Source organism: Lactuca saligna, chromosome 5, assembly GCF_052625555.1.
Source record: "Lactuca saligna cultivar CGN05327 chromosome 5, ASM5262555v1, whole genome shotgun sequence".
NCBI classification, from domain to species: domain Eukaryota; kingdom Viridiplantae; phylum Streptophyta; class Magnoliopsida; order Asterales; family Asteraceae; genus Lactuca; species Lactuca saligna.
In genome coordinates this window covers 8695161-8716375 of record NC_136421.1, presented here as the reverse complement: position 1 = coordinate 8716375, position 21215 = coordinate 8695161, and the positions used below count along the sequence as shown (strand labels likewise).

The following is a 21215-nucleotide window of genomic DNA, read 5'->3' as shown; positions in this document are numbered from 1 at the left end:
CCTAAAACAACATCTATCTCAAGGGACCTAATCTAGGATTTTCATTGGGACGAACATTACTGCTAAGTGATTTCCTCAACAATAGATGTCCTAAAGGAAACCATGAGGGGGATAGAGTACACCGGTGAACACATCGTTCACAACACCAACAGGTTATGAGCCTGCTAGCATTCCATAGGACTGTCTAGAAAGAGTATGTGGTCATTATGCATACTCCGCTGAATAACTGGATCAACAACAACAACATCGAGGCCTCTCATCTGTTTATCACACATCAACTATCTTCCCATGTTCTACCTAACATATTAGTAGATAAAAATATATATTTTTTTACATAGTTTAAAACATGTATATCATTCTCATTCAATACATATTCCAAACAACAGATGAGATACATACACATAACACGTGTATCATAGAGAATAAATCATATCTATGAGATAGAAGAAAGTGAATATACATTCACATATAAAACCAAAATATACACATAACATGTATTTTATATAAAATACTTCATAATTATGCGTTAGAAGAAAATAACTACACACTCACTTGATCAGAAGATGATCGGACAAGTAGTATTCTTCAGTGAAATTGGGATCACTTCACACACCGGGCTTCTCGCGGGCAGAGCTTCGGATCGGAAACTCTTTTCTTCTCGGGATCTTCAGGCTTCGAGACTTAGTTCGAGTCTCGGGATGATACCGGGGCTTCGGGGGTACTTCTTTGCATGTAAATCGAGGTAGTATAGGTGAGAGAAAGGTGAATTAGCAACCTTGGCCGGCTACCCCTTCAAATCAATTTATAGGGAAAATTTCTCATTTTCCACGTCATGGGCAATTCTTCCATGTTGTAGGATTGGTCGTCACTGCATGTGTCATCGTCCACTTGCTCTGTCAGGCTCCAGAAGGTGTCAGAAGCCATGCCATGTCTTGGGCACTGTTTCCACATTGTGGTCTCTGATAGTTTTGAGGTTTCGCGCCCCGAACTTTAGAAATTCATAACTTTCGCATACGAACTCCGTTTTCGACATTTTTTATATCGACGCATAGATAAAAACAAGATCTAAAACTTTCATTTAGACTCCGTCGGCTAATTTTGAATTTATTTTTATTATATTATTTTTATATTATTTATAGTAGGTCAGGACATGAAAACTCCGTTAGAAATTCATAACACCTTCATCTGACGTCCGTTTTCGTCTGTCATTCCATTGTTGCACTACTATCGATGAGATCTTAGATTCTCATTTACAAAGTTTTGGCTAAATATCGCTTGATCCCATATTCGAACTTCGGGCTGTACACTACTATGTCGAAACTTCGAAAAATCATAACTTCCTCATACGAAATCAGATTTAGACGTTCCTTTTTTGTATGCTCTCGGTTTAACATATTCTATGACTTTCATTCAGATTACTAAGGCTAGATATCACTCTATATAAAATTCGTATTTTACGTCATACAGTGTCGTGTCGGTTCTGTCGCGAAACTTCGACAGATCATAACTTTTTCGTTATAACTCGGATTTCGTCATTCTTTATATATTCGGAAACCTCGTCACGACCACTAAGTTTTCGTGTATCAATATTGGGTTTGTCTAAAATTTCATGTACACGCTTATTTTTATTGTTAACTCATTTAAGTCCCACAATTACGCAATTAAGAATAAAACACATAATACTCAAATAATACATTCTTATTATTTCAAAATGGGTTACAAAGGTCAACCTAGACATTCATATCATCATTAAGGCCTTGCTTAGAAACATGGACGTTACAAGCAGGTTGGGTAATGGCCGAGGGCATCATTCCTGAGGTGGCATAATGTAAGTTTTGTCTGGTCCGGTAGCTATATGTGATATTTTCAGCCCACTGTGCTCAAAGCCCTCAATTTCATATCTGACTGACTTGGACAATGGTCTAGGGCATCATTCCTGAGGTACATTCTCTCTTTCTCTCACTCACTCTCTCTCTCTCTCAAACCATAATCACCCTTCTGGTTTTCTGAACCAGGTTCATCCGTTCTTGCCTCCGCTCCTATCTTTGGTGATGTAAGTATCTACACACATGATTACATCTAATGGTCCAACTTGGAAAAATAACGGTGGCAGCTGAAGTGGGTTGTCATGGCGAAGGTTCAGGATGTTCAAAGTTTTTGCCTTGGGAAAACCCATGAGTTTGTCCTTTCTTTTGATATAACAAATCTTTATATAAATCAAGAAACTTGATTCTTGATTCTTGATTCTAGGTGACATTCAGTGCGACATCACTTGCACTAGAGGTTCAGGATGTTATCCCTTACGGACTTGTCAGAGAGACTCCATATCTAACTCATTTGGTTTTCAACACATATGACACTTTTTTCAAAACTTAGTCACTTTTTTAACATGTAAAAGGCTTTTCCCTGCTTCTTTATTTATTTATTTATTTTAGTTATCATACGGAGCATGAGCTACTAAGATACATTAGTAAGCTGCAGTCAAAGGATCTGTCATTATACCACAGTATGATTCCTCTAGGATCTTGCACCATGACGCTTAATGCAACTACAAAGATGATGCTTGTGACATGGCCAACCTTTGCAAATATGCATCCTTTTCCTCGTATCTAACAGGCACAGGGGTATCATGTAATCAAATCTTTCTAATTTTAACTAATAATTCCAAATTATATTTTTGTTGACTTTTTTTAATGTGAGAGCAACATAAAAAATATATATATTGCAAAAAATGTTCAAGAATTTGGGGGACATACTGTGTACCATAACCGAATTTGACTCTTTCTCTTTACAACCAAATGCTAGAGATGCTGGAGATTATGCTTGGCTGATGATTATCCGAGCTTATCATATGGTATGCTAAATTATACCCTTTTATATAATCATATATATAAAGTCAAACTCATTGACTTTGGTTAATTATACACGAGAGGAGATCATCATCGCAATGTATGCATCATCGCTGTATCTGTAAATGGAACAAATCCTGCAAGTGCTGCTATGTGTGGAATGAAAATCATTAATGTGGGAACTAACTCCAAATGTAATATCAATATTGAAGAGGTACGCAAGGCTGCTGAAGCAAACAAGGAGTATCTATCTATGGTAAGCAATTTTTTTTATCAAAATATAAAATAATATATATATATATATATATATATATATATATATATATATATATATATATAATAAACAAAAGATTAATAACTAAGTAAATTCTATTTTTTTTAGGTTACCTATCCTTCTACTCATGGAGTTTATGAGGAGGGTATTGATGAGAATTGCAAGATTATTCATCACAATGGAGGTCAAGTTTACATGGATGGAGCTAACATGAATGCACAGGTACATAAACATTACACTTCTTGTTTCGTTTTAATGGAGCTAACAAAATTGAAACATCATATAAAAATTATTTGGTTTTAATTTTTACAGGTTGGATTAACAAGTCTAGGGTGGATTGGGGCTGATTTTTGTCATCTAAACCTTCACAAGACATTTTACATTCCACATGGTGGTGGTGGGCTCAGAACGGGCCCCATTTGTGTGAAGAAACACTTAGCACCCTACTTTCCTTCACATCCTATGGTAAGACAAAACAATAATTTTTTTAGTTTGATGTCTATGTGTAATTAGAGTAATATGTTGTCGATTTTATATAATTTAATTTGTAAATCTTAATTTAAAGGTTGCAACTTGAGGCATACCAACCCCTGAGCAGAGTAAGCCACTTGGCACGATTTCAGCAGCACCTTGGGGTTCAACACTTATCTTTCTTATATCATATACATACATTGCCATGATGGGATCTCAAGGACTTAACAATGCATCCAAGATAGCTATCTTGAATGCAAACTATATGGAAAAACGTCTTGAGGTCTCAATTTCTTTCTTTCCCTATTCATTAAGAATAAATATATAATATTTTTTAAGTTATTATTATGATAAAGTTCTCAATTTTTTTCCTTTGGGATTAATTACATTACAGAGTCACTATCCCATTCTTTTCCATGGTGTGAATCGAACAGTTGCCCATGAGTTCAGACGAGTGCTGGAGTAGAGCGAAAAGATGTTGCAAAACGTCTGATTGATTACGGGTTTCATGGTCCAGCTATGTCATGGCCAGTTCCAGGAATACTCATAATTGAACCCACTGAAAGTGAAAGAAATGTATTATTTTTTTTAAAAAAAGAGTAAAGTTTCTTTAAAAGTTATAATGTTTTTTCCTTTCCTTTCATTTTTTATAACGTCACATGTTGAATTTTTGAGTTGTAGGCTGAGTTGGACAGGTTTTGTGATGCTTTGATCTCCATTAGACAAGAAATAGCAAAATTTAGAAAGGAACAGTGGACATAAACAACAATGTGTGCATTAAGTAAGTGTTACAATGGTAACATTGTAATAAAAAGCTTAGATTCAAAATTAAAAGTTTAACAATCAAGATTTCAAGAACATAATGATGGAAGTTCTCTCGTCTGCAATGAATAAAAAGATAGGATGCCTAGAGATATGAAAAGATCATGTGAAAAGAACAGACAAACCAGCTAAATTGAAATTTACCACTGTGCAAGAGTTGACAAGAACATAATCTGTGCATGAGGAATCTTTAGATTTACAATCAAAAGGTAAATAATCTAGATTTCAAGTATTTCAGCACTTTGATAATTATCACATTGCTATGTTTCACATTTAACCCTGTTTTCTAATATTTTTTTGGGTGAACATGTGATTCCTCAAATTTTAACAGATTCATGAATTGTGACTCACCCCTGCAACTTTCTAAATGCAGGCTTATTTTCGTGCTGGATTAAGTGGAGGTTTCTTGACTCTATCTTTAGCTGCTTTAATGATTCCTAATTTAATGGCACTTATGTGTTGCATGGATAAAACAGTAAGTGATGTTTGGATATGAGTAAATGACCGTTTTACCCTTGTATATATACTCATACTATCATTTTCATGTCAGAGTATTTTGACCAAAATTGGCCTTTACAACACCATGATGATGTTAATATTTGGTTGGGCATGTTGCTTTTGTGTTTCCCTTTTCTATTATTTCCAATTACATGTACAGAAGCAGGGGTGAGTCATCAAAAATCTCGACACAACACCATGTGAACGCACACACACAAATTAACCAATCTATTTCTTTCCTATTTTAAAATTTCATTTATCTAACCACAATTTAAAATTTTAATTAGTTGGTAATTTGGCGGGCTGGTGTAACTAGGAGTTTTCTCTGTTGCATTTGCATTCAAACAAGTCTATTTATTTAAACCATTTATTTTAATTTCGTCATGTTTAATCAATTAATTAAAAATTTGTCATGTCACCACCTTCGCCTGTTGTTATCCCTAGATACATGTTATGAAATGCTACTCCAATCATTTGTTGGTGTGATTGTTTTTTTAACATATTAGGAATATCTGATAACATTATTATTTTGAGTTTGACCCATTCAGAAAAAATATTTGAATTTGTCTTTGTTTAGACCCCTTACTTATATTGCTTGTGTCCCGCCCTTGATTTAAATTGAGAAAAATTTACAAAAGATAATCAAACTTTTAAAAGGATTAACATTGTAGTTAAGTAAGTAGTTTTTATGTTTATTTATAACCTTTTTGTCTTCTGTTAGGTACCTATCATTCGGTAAATATAAGCGAAATCAATTGATAACTCAAGAGCTAATTGTTGATTGCTTATCAGTGTGCAGGTATAGTAATTTTATTTGGCAATTAAGTTGTTATTTTGTATCTATAGTACATACTTATGTGTCTTTTCAAGGTCTTTTAATTATTTTTTGGTCTAAATGAAGAACATATAGAGAATTGGTGTTGATTTGATACTATTTAAAGATGATTAGGTGATTCAATTAGCTTTTGGACATATTTGCCCATGGCGCTGGTGGAAACTAGCTTGTTGTTGTTGAAGATTAATGTGTTGCGTCTTGGGCCCTTCTGTTTTACAACCGGATTGGACTTGTCAATCCATGTTTATCTAGATTAGCCCTTTTTCTTTGACAAACGGTTAGGGTTTTATTATAAATATATGTATGCATGTATGCGTATAAAAAGGTGTGGTCGTCATTCTCATTGATTATTGTAAACCCTAAAATCCTCTACAGTTGATGTTCTTTATCGAGCTCTTCTGAGGATTGTTTATTAATCTTTCGACACCTTTTGATCCATTTGCTTGTTCTTATTGTTTATCTGGTTATTTCTCTACCTGTTTCATAGATCTAATCGATCTTCAAGTTTATTTTAAAATTTATCAATTGGTATCAGAGCAGGAGGCTGTGTAATCGATACACTTCTTTTCTGTGAAAAAGCTTCGATTAGGGTTATTCCGCATTCATTGATATTTATTGAGCCGTCATCTCATAATTGACGTATCTCGATATATATTGTTTTTGCCCTAATTTGATATATTACAAGTCTGATCTTTGAACAGGTTATTCGATCAATTATGGACGAGTCACAATCCAATCCCATCAATATTTCAAACAGCATTGGATCAACAACGAAGATTCCCATCCTGTACACCCATGAGTATGAAGTCTGGGCGAATCACTTTGAAGATTATGTCATAGGACTGAGGATAATGGATACCTCATCTGGGAAGCAATCATCTCTGGACCTTTTTCTCATTCAGCAACTTCAAGGATTATTAAAACTCAAAAGGAGTATAACGATCTTCTGAAAGATGTTAAAGATGTAGCGCAAGACGAAAAAGTTAAATTTCAGTGCAATATCAAAGCGTTAAGATTGATCAGATTTGCTCTTCAATCCGATACTTTTAGGCTGGTAAGTTCATGCACGACTGCAAAAGAGATATGGGACAGGCTACGTGAACTGTACTCTACAGACGAAGATCTTGAACACTCCATTCAAACCTTACTCTTGTCTGAGTTTGGTGAGTTCAAGCAAGGAGCAGAAGAAACGGTGACTCAAACGTTCGATCGCTTCAATCATCTTCTTAGCAAGATGATCAAACATGACATCGAAAGGAAGCTTATTGAACAGAAGGTTACGTTTTTGAACGGACTCAGATCTGAGTGGAGAGCAGTCGTGTCCACAGTTAAAGCGCACGAGCAATTCAAATCCTATTCTTTGGCAAAACTGGTGGGCATCCTAAAATCTCAAGAAAAGATCGTATTACAAGAGAAAAATGTGGTTTCAGGTCTTGGTTCATTGGCCCTCCTGTCGAAAAGCAAAGCGGTGATAGAGGACGAAGATCTCAACTTGGATGATTATGATCTCACGTCTGAGGACTATGCTATGATGGTGTCAAACCCCAAAAGATTCATCAAGAAGAGATTCCCCACTAACAGAAACTGAAACTGGCAAGGGAGTTATAGCTCTGAAAAGGTCAAAGATGAACCGAAGGCTGCAGAGTCAAAGAAGGAACCGAAGGCTGAAGGAGATTCTGGAGTGAGCTGCTTTTATTGTGGAGGAAAGAACCACTACGCAAAAGATTGCATCCTCAAAGAGATGGTAGAAAAGGATGAGGAAAATGATGAAGAATTCGTGTTGATGAAAAAGCTTGATGAATTAAGGATGAAGAAATCTACTGCTAACCCACCTATGAATGCTTTAATTGTGCAGGGTTCGGTAGCTGATGATGAGTTCGGTGGCGTGGAGGTCTGGTCAACCGACTCCGAATATGATGAAGTGAGGAAGCCTTCACATGGAAAGGCTTATGTAGCGAAAGAAGAGAGTAGTGGAGGAAGATGCTTGATGGTGTCCGATGTATCTCGGATGAGGGGATACAACACTGATGGTGGGAATGATGACAAAAAGGAACAACAGAATCTGTGCTTTACTGCCAAACCACTCAGCGTGCAGTTCAACGAACTTGATGAATTGATCAAGAAGGTACAATCAGTTTTTGTCTCATTTAAAGTCCCACAATGCTCATATGAAAAGGAATTAAAAAGTGTTAATTCATGAATCTCTCATCTAGATAGTAGTTTAACTCAAACTCAGGTCACCAATTCTAACCTAACTGACCAATTAAGCAGGGTGTCTTCGAAGAGTGAGGAACGGCAGATGTGGATCGAACTGAAGGAGTCGGAGTTAATCAAAATAAAAGATGAAAACATTTATTTGCAAAGAGACAATTTAAAGCTTTTGAAACAGTGAAATGTTTTTTGTTTGATTGCCAAACGTCTTTATACAAATATTACTCAGCTTCATTTGAATTGTGAAATAGGGCAAAAGATTCATCGCATGATTTTACCCTTCCTTGAGTTTAAGGAAGATGAAATTGATGCTGAAGCATATAATTGTGAGAGTGTTATTTTGTCTGAGGATGTTAATCCAACATATCTGTATGGACTGGACAAAATAGAATCTTTCATTAAATCCAAGTACCACAAGAACATGCTCAAAAACCTTTTGGATGAAAATGATAAATTGAAGCTAAGAACCAAAACCATACAAAAATTTGACTCATTGAATGTCAACTTAAGCTCAGAAAATAAAATTGATGTTGAAAATGCATCTGAGCTTAATGAGGATGATAATATGAGTGAAATTTCTGTAGAGGACACGATTGATTGTTCGGAATTTGTCAAGAACGAACCCGAGAACCACAAAAATCTCATTTCAGAAAACTCTGTGGAGTTCGCTCGGATGTCCCAACAAAAGTCCCCGATCCTTGTAGAGAAGGCAGTCGTATACCAAAAAGTTATAACCACTCCAAATCAGGTGTACAAGGTCACAGGTGTAACCGAACATCAGACTGCTGAACTCACAGCTATTGTGAACGAAGACGATGCTGATGGTTGTGACGAGTTCTTCTGGTCAGCTCCCATTGACAATGCTGATGAAACGGTAGGTATGTCTAAAAGGACTTCATGGAAAAGCAAAGGCAGATACGTACCAGAACCTTTGAATAAACCTGATAGCTTCAACGTGGCAAGTACCAGTGGAACAAAAGATGTCCCTCAAGAGAAAGAAATTCCTACAGAAGAAGTCACATCCCCAAGTGAAACTTCATCCGTTCAGAGTGGATCAGCCAAGGAAAACCAAAAACATAAAGCTAACATCCATCATCAACCAAAGCATATGAGAAATCAAAAACGAGAAAGGAATCAGAGATACAGGAAGAATCTCTCAGAAAGAAAACAATTTTGGCAATCGCAAAATGCCTATTTCTCACATCAAGAAAGGAATTTAAAACCAGAGAAAAATCCTGTTGGATTGACAGAGAGCAATAACAACCGAAAGCAGAGGTTCGGTTCAGAGCACAATGACAACCGAAAGTAGAGGCTCGGTTTTGAGCAAAACAACAACCGAAAGCAGAGGTTCGGTTCAGAGCACAATGACAACCGAAAGCAGAGGTTCGGTTTAGAGTATAACAACAACCGAAAGCACAGGTTTGGTTCGGAAATCAAAAGAGATCAAAACTCTAGGGTTGGTCTTAATGTTAATCAAAAGCAAAAGAGTCACCTAGAAACTTCAACCAAGAAGTCATACCAATCTGAGCTATCTCATTCTAACTCTTCTAACTCTTCAAAATCTTGTCTCTTCTTGTCCTAAATTCCACTCTGTTCCTTCTCAAAAATCTCAGTCATCAGCTGAACAAAAAGGAAAATAGAAGGTTTCAGATGTTGAACCAGAATCAATATCAAAAACATCAAATCCAAATAAAATCAAAGTTTTCACCATCAAAAGGAAAGATGAAACAACACTAATAAAAAGAACATATTTAGTTGACATCTCTCTTACTATTCCTGTTCCTGTAAAAAGCTCACGTGGACCCAAGAAGCTCTGGGTTCCTAAATCTGCTTAATTTTTGCAGGTTATCAGTGACGAGCAGTTTGACGAAGAATGGTACATTGATAGTGGCTGCTCGCGTCACATGACAGGAAGGAAGGAAGAGCTAAGGGAATTCAGATCTCTTTCAAATGGTGGAAATGTCAAATTTGGGAACAACTCCTTCGGCACCATAAAAGGCTATGGAATGATTACAAATGGTGATTTCACAATAAGGAAGGTTGCATATGTGGAAGGATTGCAACATAACCTCATGAGTGTATCTCAACTTGTTGGAGGTACTGGTCTTCAAGTCTCATTCGACGATGAGGGTTCTGAGATAATTGAGAAGAAGAAGAAAAGAGTTATTCTCAAGTCGGAGCGTAAAGGCGAAATGTTTCCTTTAAATCTCAAACCCATCAAAGGAAACCCAGCCATCTGCTTGTTATCCAAAGCACAATCTGACGAAAGCTGGCTATGGCACCGAAGACTCTCTCATCTCAACTTCAAAGATATCAACAAACTTGTTGCTGGAGGTCACGTTAGAGGTCTTCCATTGCTCAAGTATGATAGAGATCATATGTGTGCTGCATGTGAAATGGGGAAGCGGAGTCGTCAAAGTCATCCATCTATAATAAACACTAAAGTTGTTGAACCACTAGAATTATTTCATATTGATTTATGTGGTCCATCTTCTATCGAAAGCATTGGTGGTAGCAAGTATATTCTTGTTATTGTTGATAACTTTTCACGTTTTACATGGGTGTTCTTTCTGAAGCTTAAATCTGAAGCGACTCACAACCTAAAAGTGTTCATCAAGCAGATTGAAGTACAGCTGAAGAAGGTCGTTCGCAACATCAGAAGCGACAATGGGTTGGAGTTCAAAAATAAAGAATTTGAAGAATTCCTAGAAGAAAAGGGAACCAGTCACAACTTCTCAGCTCCATACACACCTCAACAGAACGGAATTGTCGAAAGACGAAACCGATCCCTATGTGAAGTTGCCCGAACCATGATAAGTTTTGCTTCCTTACCTTTATATTTTTGGGCTGATGCTATTTATGCTGCTTGTTTTACATAGAACAGGTCATATCTTAACAAGCGCTTCACTCTCGCTGCTTATGAGATCATCAACAACAGGAAGCCAAATGTGAAGTTTTTCCATCTGTTTGGTTCCAGGTGTTTCATTTTCAATTCTAAAGAACACCGCAACAAGTTTGATGTCAAAGCTGACGAAGGTATATTTCTGGGCTATTCTCTTACTTCCAAAGCATACAGGGTGTTAAACAAGCGTTCAAGGAAAATAGAAGAAACTTACTACGTGACTTTTGATGATAGCTATGTCAAAAAGCTAAAGGCCAACGAAGACACAGCTGGAGAAATCTTTCCTCAAACTGGCCAAGTCACAGCCTCGATCACTAATCTGTTCGAGAACTTCATGGAGCTTTTTGATGAACCAGAGAAGGCCACTCTTTCTGAAGCCAGTGCAGCAGACAACAGGGTAGATCACTTGAAGCAACTTTTGACGATGCTGCAAGAAGAATGAATGAAGAAGAATCAGGTTCAAAAGACCCTCCCCAACACAATGCGTCAGTCGAGGGGGAGTATCCACCATTAGTCGAGGGGGAGGATCCACCATCATCATCCCAGCCGAGCTCACCAGTTGAGGGGGAGCTAAGGTCTCAAACTTCAACCGAAAACACATTGCCAACCGATAGTGCCTCACCTAGCGAAAGTGCCTCACCAACCGAAGGTGCATCAACGCCCGAAATCTCAGCACCACAAGAAACCACTGTAGCTCAAGATTCTCAAGACATTCCTATAAGATCATTTGTCGAGAGGAAGCATGCTGATATGTCATCCGACTTCGACAATCTATCCGAACCAGAAGAAATGATAAATGCTGAATTAGATCCATCTTTTGATTCAAACTACCCTCCTCTCACCAAATGGACCAGAGATCATCCTGTCTCTCAAGTTGTTGGTAATGTATCAGATACAGTTCTGACTCGATCACAACTCAAGGCAAAACAAACTTCCTTGTTCTCTAAAGTCTACTTCTGCATGTTTAACTCATTCGTATCAAAAGTTGAACTAAAGACAGTTAACACTGCTGTTGATCATTCTGATTGGGTTCAAGCTATGCAAGACGAACTGAATGAATTTGAATGGAACAAAGTTTGGCATCTTATTCCAACTCCTCCAGATGCCTCGGTTGTTGGTCTCAAATGGGTCTTTAGGAACAAACTTGACAAAGAAGGGAACGTTATAAGAAACAACGCCCGTCTGGTCGTAAAAGGATACTGTCAGGAGGAAGGCATTGACTATGAAGAGACTTTCGCTCCTGTAGCTAGGCTGGAATCAGTGAGAATATTTCTTGCCTATGCTGCTCACAAAAACTTTGAGGTCTTTCAAATGGACGTCAAGTGTGCATTTCTCAATGACGAACTCGAAGAAACTGTGTATGTGGAGCAACCTCCTGGATTCGTGAATGAAAAGTATCCCGATCATTGTTACATTTTGGATAAAGCCGTGTATGGTCTGAAACAAGCTTAGAGAGCCTGGTATGAAATGCTGACTAAATTTTTAAAGATGTCCAAATTCAAACAAGGTTCGGTTGACCCAACCTTCTTTCGCAAAAAGGAAGGTAACCACCTCATGATCGTTCAAATTTATGTCGATGATATCATCTTTGGCTCAACGAATCCGAGCCTAACAGTTGAATTTAGAAAGCTGATGGAGACTAAATTTGAAATGAGCTCGATGGGTCCCATTAACTTTTTCCTTGGTTTAAATATTAGACAGAGACCTGAAGGAATCTTTATCAACCAGGAAGCTTACACAAAGACTCAATGGCGTTCGGCACTAAGCTCACTCCATCCCTGGATAAACCGACTGTTGATCTTACGCTTTATCGTCAAATGATAGGCTCTTTAATGTATCTTACTGCTAGCAGGCCTGGCATAATGTTTTCTGTTTGTTACTGTGCTCGGTTTCAGGCAAATCCACGGGAGCCTCACATGCTTGTAGTGAAGAACATATTACGTTATCTAAAGAGATCTACCTCTTTAGGTTTGTGGTACCCTTCTAACTCAGGCTTCTTCGTTCAAGCCTACTCAGATGCAGACCTTGGTGGTTATGGTCTCGACAGGAAAAGCACCACTGGCGGCTGCCAATTCCTCGATGGGAAGTTGGTTAGCTGGCAGTCAAAGAAACAAACGTGCGTGTATTTGTCTACTGCTGAAGCATAATACATTGCCGCTGCTTCCTGTACCTCTCAAGTGATTTGGATCCAGAGTCAACTCCGAGACTATGGACTCAATATGAAAAAGATCCCACTATATTGTGACTCTGAAAGTGCAATTAGGATTTGTCATAACCCAGTGCAACACTCCAAGACCAAGCACATAGCACTGAGGTATCACTTCATCAAAGATCACGTGGAAGATGGAAACGTTGAAGTACACTTTGTTCGAACCACTGATCAGTTGGCCGATGTCTTTACCAAAGCTCTTCCTGAAGCGACTTTCAACAAAATTCTACAAGGCTTAGGTATGATGGTAGGAGAGTCGGTCCCGAATCCTCAAATCTCTAACTAAGAATCAGGAACCGAAGTAGACAGACCGCTCGGCCTCTCTCTGCTCTGGAGATTTAATGGAACCGAAATAGACAGACCGCTCGGTCCCTCTCTGTTCAGGAATTTTAATGACACCGAAATAGACAAACCGCTCGGTTCCTCTCTGTTCTGTAATTTTAATGTCACCGAAATACACAGATCGCTCGGTCTATCTCTGCTTCATCATTTTTTTTATGTTGTACATTTTATCCTTCTGTTTTTATTTCCTTTTCAGAAAAATTTCAAAATCACAAAAGCATTTTATCTTTCTGTTTTTATTTCTTTTTCAGAAAAATTTCAAAATCACAAAAACATTTTCTCTTTCTGTTTTTATTTCTTTTTCAGAAATATTTCAAAATCACAAAAACATTTTATCTTTCTCTTTTAGAAAAATCTTAAAATACTAAAATATTTTCATTTTTGGTTTTATTCAGTTTCTTACTTATTTCCACTACTCGCTAGTTCTGGTTGGTGTATGCTTTGCACAGGAAAATACAAGTATCACCTTCGATAGTGTTCAACCAGGTATGTTTCATTTTTTCTCTCAGACTAGTTAAAAGTCCCTAGAAGCATGCTGCTGTATGTTGTCACAAGCCTCTATGATCTTGAGTAAGCCTTAATGATTCGATCAATACCTATCGTTTCTTCCCAATCAGGCTATTTTCCAACACTCGGTCTAGAGCTACCTTACTCTTCTCATTTGAGACATGAGTTGCTCTGCTTTGTCACACTTCTGTAGCAGAAGGTACATTCGGTTTCTTAACCACCTCCTAAAATTCTACATTTACCTTCGATTCCCTAAAGTAACCCTTGATGCTTTCGGTCTCTACCACTGAAGTTTATGGTTACACAACATCTGTGTTTATGATCTTGGATTCGATTACCACTGAAGTTTATGAATTGACGGTGAGTGATATACTCAAGTTGTAACTTGGAAATCTCATTTTGTTTTTGCGTGATCTTTTATGAAATCGTCTATACCTCAGACATTTCTTCCCCAAGAGGTTCAGTTTAATTTTTTTTTGAGATTTCTGTTTCTCCCATGCTTGTCACCAGATAATTCCCACCTAACTGTTCAACAGATCATCTCGGTCTCACAGGTACCTCTGCCAATACGCAGTTTTATGTTGAGACTTGATGTTCGGTTAGAGGATAGCCATGCAACAACCTATGATCAAAAGATGCCTTTCATTGTTTATTGACAGACAATTGATCATATTTCTCGAGAAACCACACAAGCACTTCAAGTCTCTCTTGGCTTTGAAGGAAGTGATTCTTGCCCGGAATCCTCCGCCTTATGTCTTCTTCATAGACATCACTCACATCTCAAACACCTTTGATTTATTTCTTTATCTTTCACACTCTTATGCACGAAAGTTAATTTTTCCAACATTCTTATTGTTGTTTGGTATGTGGTTTTAAGTTTCAGTTGTAACCAAACAAGGGCACAAGGAATTTCAAACAGTACAAAAACATGATTTGGGCGCGTGCAGTTGATTCGTTTCACACCCACGTGTGCTGACGTTTTCCTGGGATACACCATCACATCCAATCGCACTTTTTCAGGCGACGTTTTCGTTCCATAATCATCACGATTTTCTCTCTCTAGTGAACGGTATAAATAGGGTTGATCGTGTTCCTTGTCATTTACCACACACGTATCTTCCCTCTCTGAAAAAGTTTCCACTATTCATCTTCTTCTTCGATTCAACAATGGCGACTTCTTCTTCTGCGCACGATCAAACTGCATCTTCATCTTTGCTTTCCATCAAGCCTAATTAGAATTTGAATATCGAGATGACTCCTTTTTTATATGATGCGTACATGCTCCATGTGGTGGAATGTCTGAAATATTCCCCATTGTTGTTGGCTCTCACGCAGGTGGAAGCGGTTTCGATGTCCCTGCTTTCTCAAGTTTATACATCAGCAAGGTATGATAAACACAAAGATCGTATCTACTTCACCATCCATGACAAGAAAACCTCCATCTCCAAAACCAAGTTTTGTTCTCTTTTAGGGCTTGCTGTCGATTCATCCGTCATCTCACCAGATTTTGTCTCGACTGCCCAGCTTTTCTCGATGATGTACGAGATGGGTTATACTGATGTACTTACGACGATCGCAAAGGTTAAGAAGTCATGTCTCCCCTCGCAGTGGAATGGGTTGCTTACCCTGTTAATTAAGGGTTTAGCGGAACGCTGTGGTGGTTCTGATACCACGAGCAAAGTATTTCTCACCATTCTCTATGGTCTTTACAACGGCATCAACTTAGATTATGGCTCCATAATCTGGTCTCAAGTCGTTCAGAGCCTTAACGCCACAACCGGGTACTCTGAGATCTCCTGCGGATGTTTCTGGACGCTCATCACAAAGAAAGCCATGGATTCTCTGGAAATCCCCGTGATGAAGGATGCTCTTCTGGCTTCAATAGCTTCTTTCCATACTAAGAAGATTATTGTCTCCCACCCGAGTAAGTTTCTACATTATGGATTGATTCATGAATCCATGTACAGGTGTGTCACGCCTCATAGCAAGGTCATGGCCGATTACAGCACCAGAACTCCTTTGCCTCCAAGGGTTCTGACTGACAAACAGAAGGCTGCCTTGGAAGCCCTAGATCAACCCGCAAACCGTGGCAAGCGGGCTGCTAAAAAGGAAAAAGAGGAGAAGAAGGAAACAAAACCGAAAAAGGAGAGAAAGCCGAGATCCTCTAAGAGAAAACCTGATGCAGAAGAACCCTCTCAGTCCAAATCCAAGAAGATTAAGAAGATGGCTAAACAGGCCAAAGGATCCTCTTCTCCTGGATCTGCTCCAAATGAAACATCAGACGCAGAGGCTACCACTACTCATGCTTCACCAAAAGAGCCAACTCCTGCTCAGTCTCCTCCAAAACCATCCTCTCCTACAGATACTAATATTCCCTCTCCACCAGTATCTCCCAAAGTCACAAAACTACTCACTCCTCCACCTTCTCCTAAAATTTCTACCCCACCCCCATCACCGAAACAGCAGGTTCCCCTTTCTATTCCTATCATCATCACTCCCACTACAACATAACCAACCTCTTTACCCACCTCAACCATTCCTTCCTCTGTCACTATCCCTACATCTTTGATCCCCACTCCCATCATCACCGGATCCGTTACTACCACCTCTTCCCAACCACCAGTAACAGTCAATGTATCTGATACAGGGGCTACTACTGTGGTTGAAACACCTGTAATTTACATCCCACCATCACCTTCTCCATCCTCAACCTCTGGTGCTACTTTAGGTGGTGACGATGAAGAGTATGATTCTCTTTATTATAGCCCATACCGGATTCCCACTGATACTGATGCAGATACCCCCATTACCAGTCAGCAACTTCAAGAAATTCATGAAAAACTCGATAGTTTGTTGGCTGATAATAAAGCCTATGGGGGTGTGGTGCTGAAAGCCTTTATCGAGTCTGCAATCAAGACATATACTGATGCTCTGGATCGCTCCACTGATGCTATTGACAAATCTGCCGCTTCGTGCTCCAAAGCCACAAAGGAAGTCTCTGAGGTTGTACACACAACTCAGATTTTTCTCGATTCTCTCAAAGCACATGCTGATGCTAATGCGGCCAAGTATCAAACGTTTGTGGACTCCTTTTCGGCTACCCTTCAGGGTGAAACTTCCAAGTTTGAGGCTCTGCGTGCTGACCTCAAAACTGAATCCACCACTTTTCTTCAATCTTTGGATTCACGTTTTGCTTCTCTAGCAGCAGAGAGTACTTTAAAAGAGGATCTTGTCAAGCATCAGGAAACTATTGACCTTCAGAAGATACAACTGGCCCAGGCACAACAAGAAATCTCTTTACTGAAAACTCAGCGGGCTGTTCTTCAAGGTTATGCTGGTGATGTCAAGAACATGTTGACTAATGTCCTCGAAACTCATGATCCCTTTCTTACCCTTACCATCTGACAGCATCTCCAGTCCAAACTCCTTCCTGCGATTACTATTCTGAGCTTGATGAAGGGTGTCTCGGAGAAGCTTGTTCTTCCGAGACAAGGGGGAGAGGAGAGTATACCAAAGACAGACGCGAAGGTTAATTTAGCTCCGGGTTCTGGAAAGCAATTACTTGTTGAGAGCGAGTCAGATACTGATGAAACTATTGCTGAAGTTCTTCAACGAAGGAAAAGAGATAAAGAGCTGGATGAGACTCTGAAAATCGCTCGAGAGGCAGAGGCCAAAGAAAGAAGAATCAAGGAGGATGAGGATGCCTTAAAGGCTAAGAAGACTCTGTTCCCAGAATGGGACAGAGACACACTCATTAATCAAGCAATTGAGTTTCCCTCCATGTATTGGTTGGAACCGATTGCATCTTTTGAGTGTGAGAATACCAAAGACTCGCAGTTTGACATGCCGATCACACGAAAGGCTTTTACATTTCATTGCTTCGATGTCACTGCTGATGTCCCTCATCCAAACTTGAAGTTTGACATAGAATTGATAGATTTTTATTTGCAGTATGGTCAACCACAGTACTTGACATGGAGTGCACAGAAGATTGTAAAGGTCAAGGTACTGAAACCAACACAGGCTGGGAAATTTGTGAACGTTAACTTCAAAGTCAACATAGGAATGGCCAACACAGAACATTTTATTTCTCTGGCAGATCTTCCCAGTCTGAATCCTCATGATTGGATTCTGCTATACAACATTCTTCTCTCAAATCAAAGAGAGTATGAACCGATTCTGAAACATCTCAAAAGAATGTTGGCTTCCTATATCCATGAGCTTACCACTATGGATCAGGAAATAGCAAAAATAATGAACAAGAAACCGACCATCAAGCCTACTTCCAAGACAGGAGATGTGCACAAAATGAAGTTAGGGCAAATTGACTCTTCAAATCTGACGGTCATGTTCACAAGGGGCGATAAGCACAAGTTTCTGTTTGCTTTGGTAGACAAGCATCTATTTTCAATAGATTGCCTGGAGCATATCATAAACATCATTCACCGATGCAAGCAGAACTCTACAGCAGACAAGAAGAATTTTACAGATATGCTTCGGTGGTATGTCACTTTCAGGCATCACATTCTGGCCATTATACCGAGGATATTTGAAACGGTGAAGAAACCATCTGCTGTTAAAAGGGAATGAAGCCTCTGTGCCAAAGATGCAAAGGGGGAGATTGTTGAAGATTAATGTGTTGCGTCTTGAGCCCTTTTGTTTTACAACCGGATTGGGCTTGTCAATCCATGTTTATCTAGATTAGCCCTTTTTCTTTGACAAACGGTTAGGGTTTTATTATAAATATATGCATGCATATATGCGTATAAAAAGGTGTGGTCGTCATTCTCATTGATTATTGTAAACCCTAAAATCCTCTACAGTTGATGTATTTATCGAGCTCTTCTAAGGATTGTTTATTAATCTTTCGACACCTTTTGATCCATTTGCTTGTTCTTATTGTTTATCTGGTTATTACTCTACCTATTTCATAGATCTAATCGATCTTCAAGTTTATTTTTAAACTTATCAGTTGTGTAGATAGCCAAGGCTTTTAAGGCTCATGTATGCAAATTCGGGGACTTCAATACTCCCACTTGCTTATAAGGTGGAAACTAGCTTGTTGTGCAGATAAAACTTATTTTGTTTCATCTAATGCTTCAAGCCCTTACTTGCCATCTATGCCCGGTGGACAACTGCCCATGACACCAAGTTTAACGTTTTTACCTGGTACACCAGGTGGCAAGCCAATGACAAAAAGGATCGGGTTATATAGTTAGGGATGTAGTATCATGTTATATAGTTAGGGAAAACCCCTTAACAATAATGTACAATTAGATACCCTTAATATCAATGTATTACAATTTTTTGATAACTTGTTTGACATGATGTTATTGGATGAAATTGATTGTTTTGGGTATATATTTGTTTACATATTTTTATATTATGCGTAAATGAGTATCGTAAAGACATGTTGTAAATGCATATCAAATTTTTTTACTGAAGTTTATGACACGCAAATACATGTCATCTTCATTTATGACAGGGGCTTCCTTGATACGCATTGTGTGTCATAAGCATGCGCGTTGTAAGGTTAAGACACGCAAATGCATGTCGTCTTCCATTATGAAAGGGCCTTCCTTGATACTCATTTCATGCCATAACTGCGCATCGTAAATGTGTGTCATAAATGTGCGGCGTAAATGCACATCGTAAATAGACGATGCACAAAAGCGTGTCGTCTCTCATTATGACAGGGGCTTCCTTGACACACATTTGCGCGTCGTCTGAGCATTTTATGACATGCATTGCGCGTCGTAAAAGGTTGTTTTTCTAGTAATGTGAGTCGAGTCCCATACGCTTCATATATGAAATGATCTATACTCGCCTTGATGTGTCTTATGCTTTGAGTATGGTTAGTTTATTTCAAGGAAATCTATGCAGAGCCCATTAGATTGCGATGAAGAATATTCTTAAGTATCTACAAAGAACATAAATCACATTCTTAGTTCTTGGAGGCAGTGTTAAGTTAAGAGTGAGTGGTTACAGTGATGTCGGTTTTCAAACAGCCCAGGACAATTTTTTTTTTTTTTTGTAGTCTAGCTGGGTATTCTTACTGAATGGAGGAGCGGTCACTTGGAAAATTTCAAGCAAGACACCGTAGCTGAATCCACATGTGATTCTGAATACATTGTTTCAAGTGAAGCATTGAAGGAAGCGGCTTGGTTGAAGAACTTTATCACAGATCTCGGAGTCGTTCCAAGTATTCAGGAACCCATGGAACTATTATGTGATAATGAAGGCGAAATTTCTCTGACAAAAGAACCAAAGGATCATGATAGATCCAAGCATATCGACAGAAAGTACCATTACATTCGAAATTGGGTAGAACAAGGACACCTTCTAGTGAAGAGAGTATCATCAGAAGATAATGTTGCAGATCCTTTCACAAAGGCTCTGAGCAAATTCAAACACTACCAGCATGCTAGGGGCATATGCCTAAGAGGCAATATTAGTTTTAGTAGTAACAAAATAAATGTAATTGATTTGGTGATTGAATAATGGAGAACTATTTATGAGTATCGTACTGCCTTATTCAATTATTTATTCTTGTGTTTCTTTTTGCATGTTTATACTTCCTGAGTAATTTGAATTATTCAAACTTCCACAGACATTCATAATTTTGGAAGTAAGTAGTGAGCTAAGACTGTCATGAATTGATTGTAGATTGTTGATTGAGGTTAAGACATTACAATTTGAATTGCTACAATTTTCATGAGTACTTTGAAAATAGGAATGTTAAGTATTAGATAAACCCACTCTTATAGATTACTTCATGGGTCTTGTCACGAGTAATTCTAAGATGATAACATCCATTATTCTTAAAGCATAGATATGTAGTTTGTAAGTTACAGATCAATTATGCATTGGTTGACTCAAACACATTTCATAATTGAATGTTATAAAGGGTTATTCTATGTGTGATTTGATATGTGATTTGTATGACTACATAGTCAAAGAAATTCATTCCTTTTTTCCTAACAGGAAAAACAATATCATTGGGCCCCTCGATGATTAGTGTTGGGCCCAGCCAGGACTAACTGATGTGTTCAATTTGAAGTCCAATAAAGTCTTTACAAATCGGGAAATAGGGAAACAAAACTTTGGATAATGATATTGATTTTGATCCATGTCTCATGTCTATACGATAGTTTGAAGAATGAAGGAATAGATGATCACTTATCTTAGAGCCAATATCATATTTGAATCAGAGTTTGGAAGTGGCTATGGAAAGCAGTCTTTGCTGTTTATTTCAAGGTCTATATTTGCAGTTATAGTTACAAACTTATCGAAGT

General features: G+C 38.3%; 1 pseudogene; it reads left to right on the top strand.

Annotated features, from left to right (window-relative positions):
• Positions 1-2144: 2144 nt before the first annotated feature.
• LOC145045033 (glycine dehydrogenase (decarboxylating) A, mitochondrial-like) lies at positions 2145-20421 on the top strand (annotated as a pseudogene).
• The last annotated feature ends 794 nt before the right edge of the window (positions 20422-21215 follow it).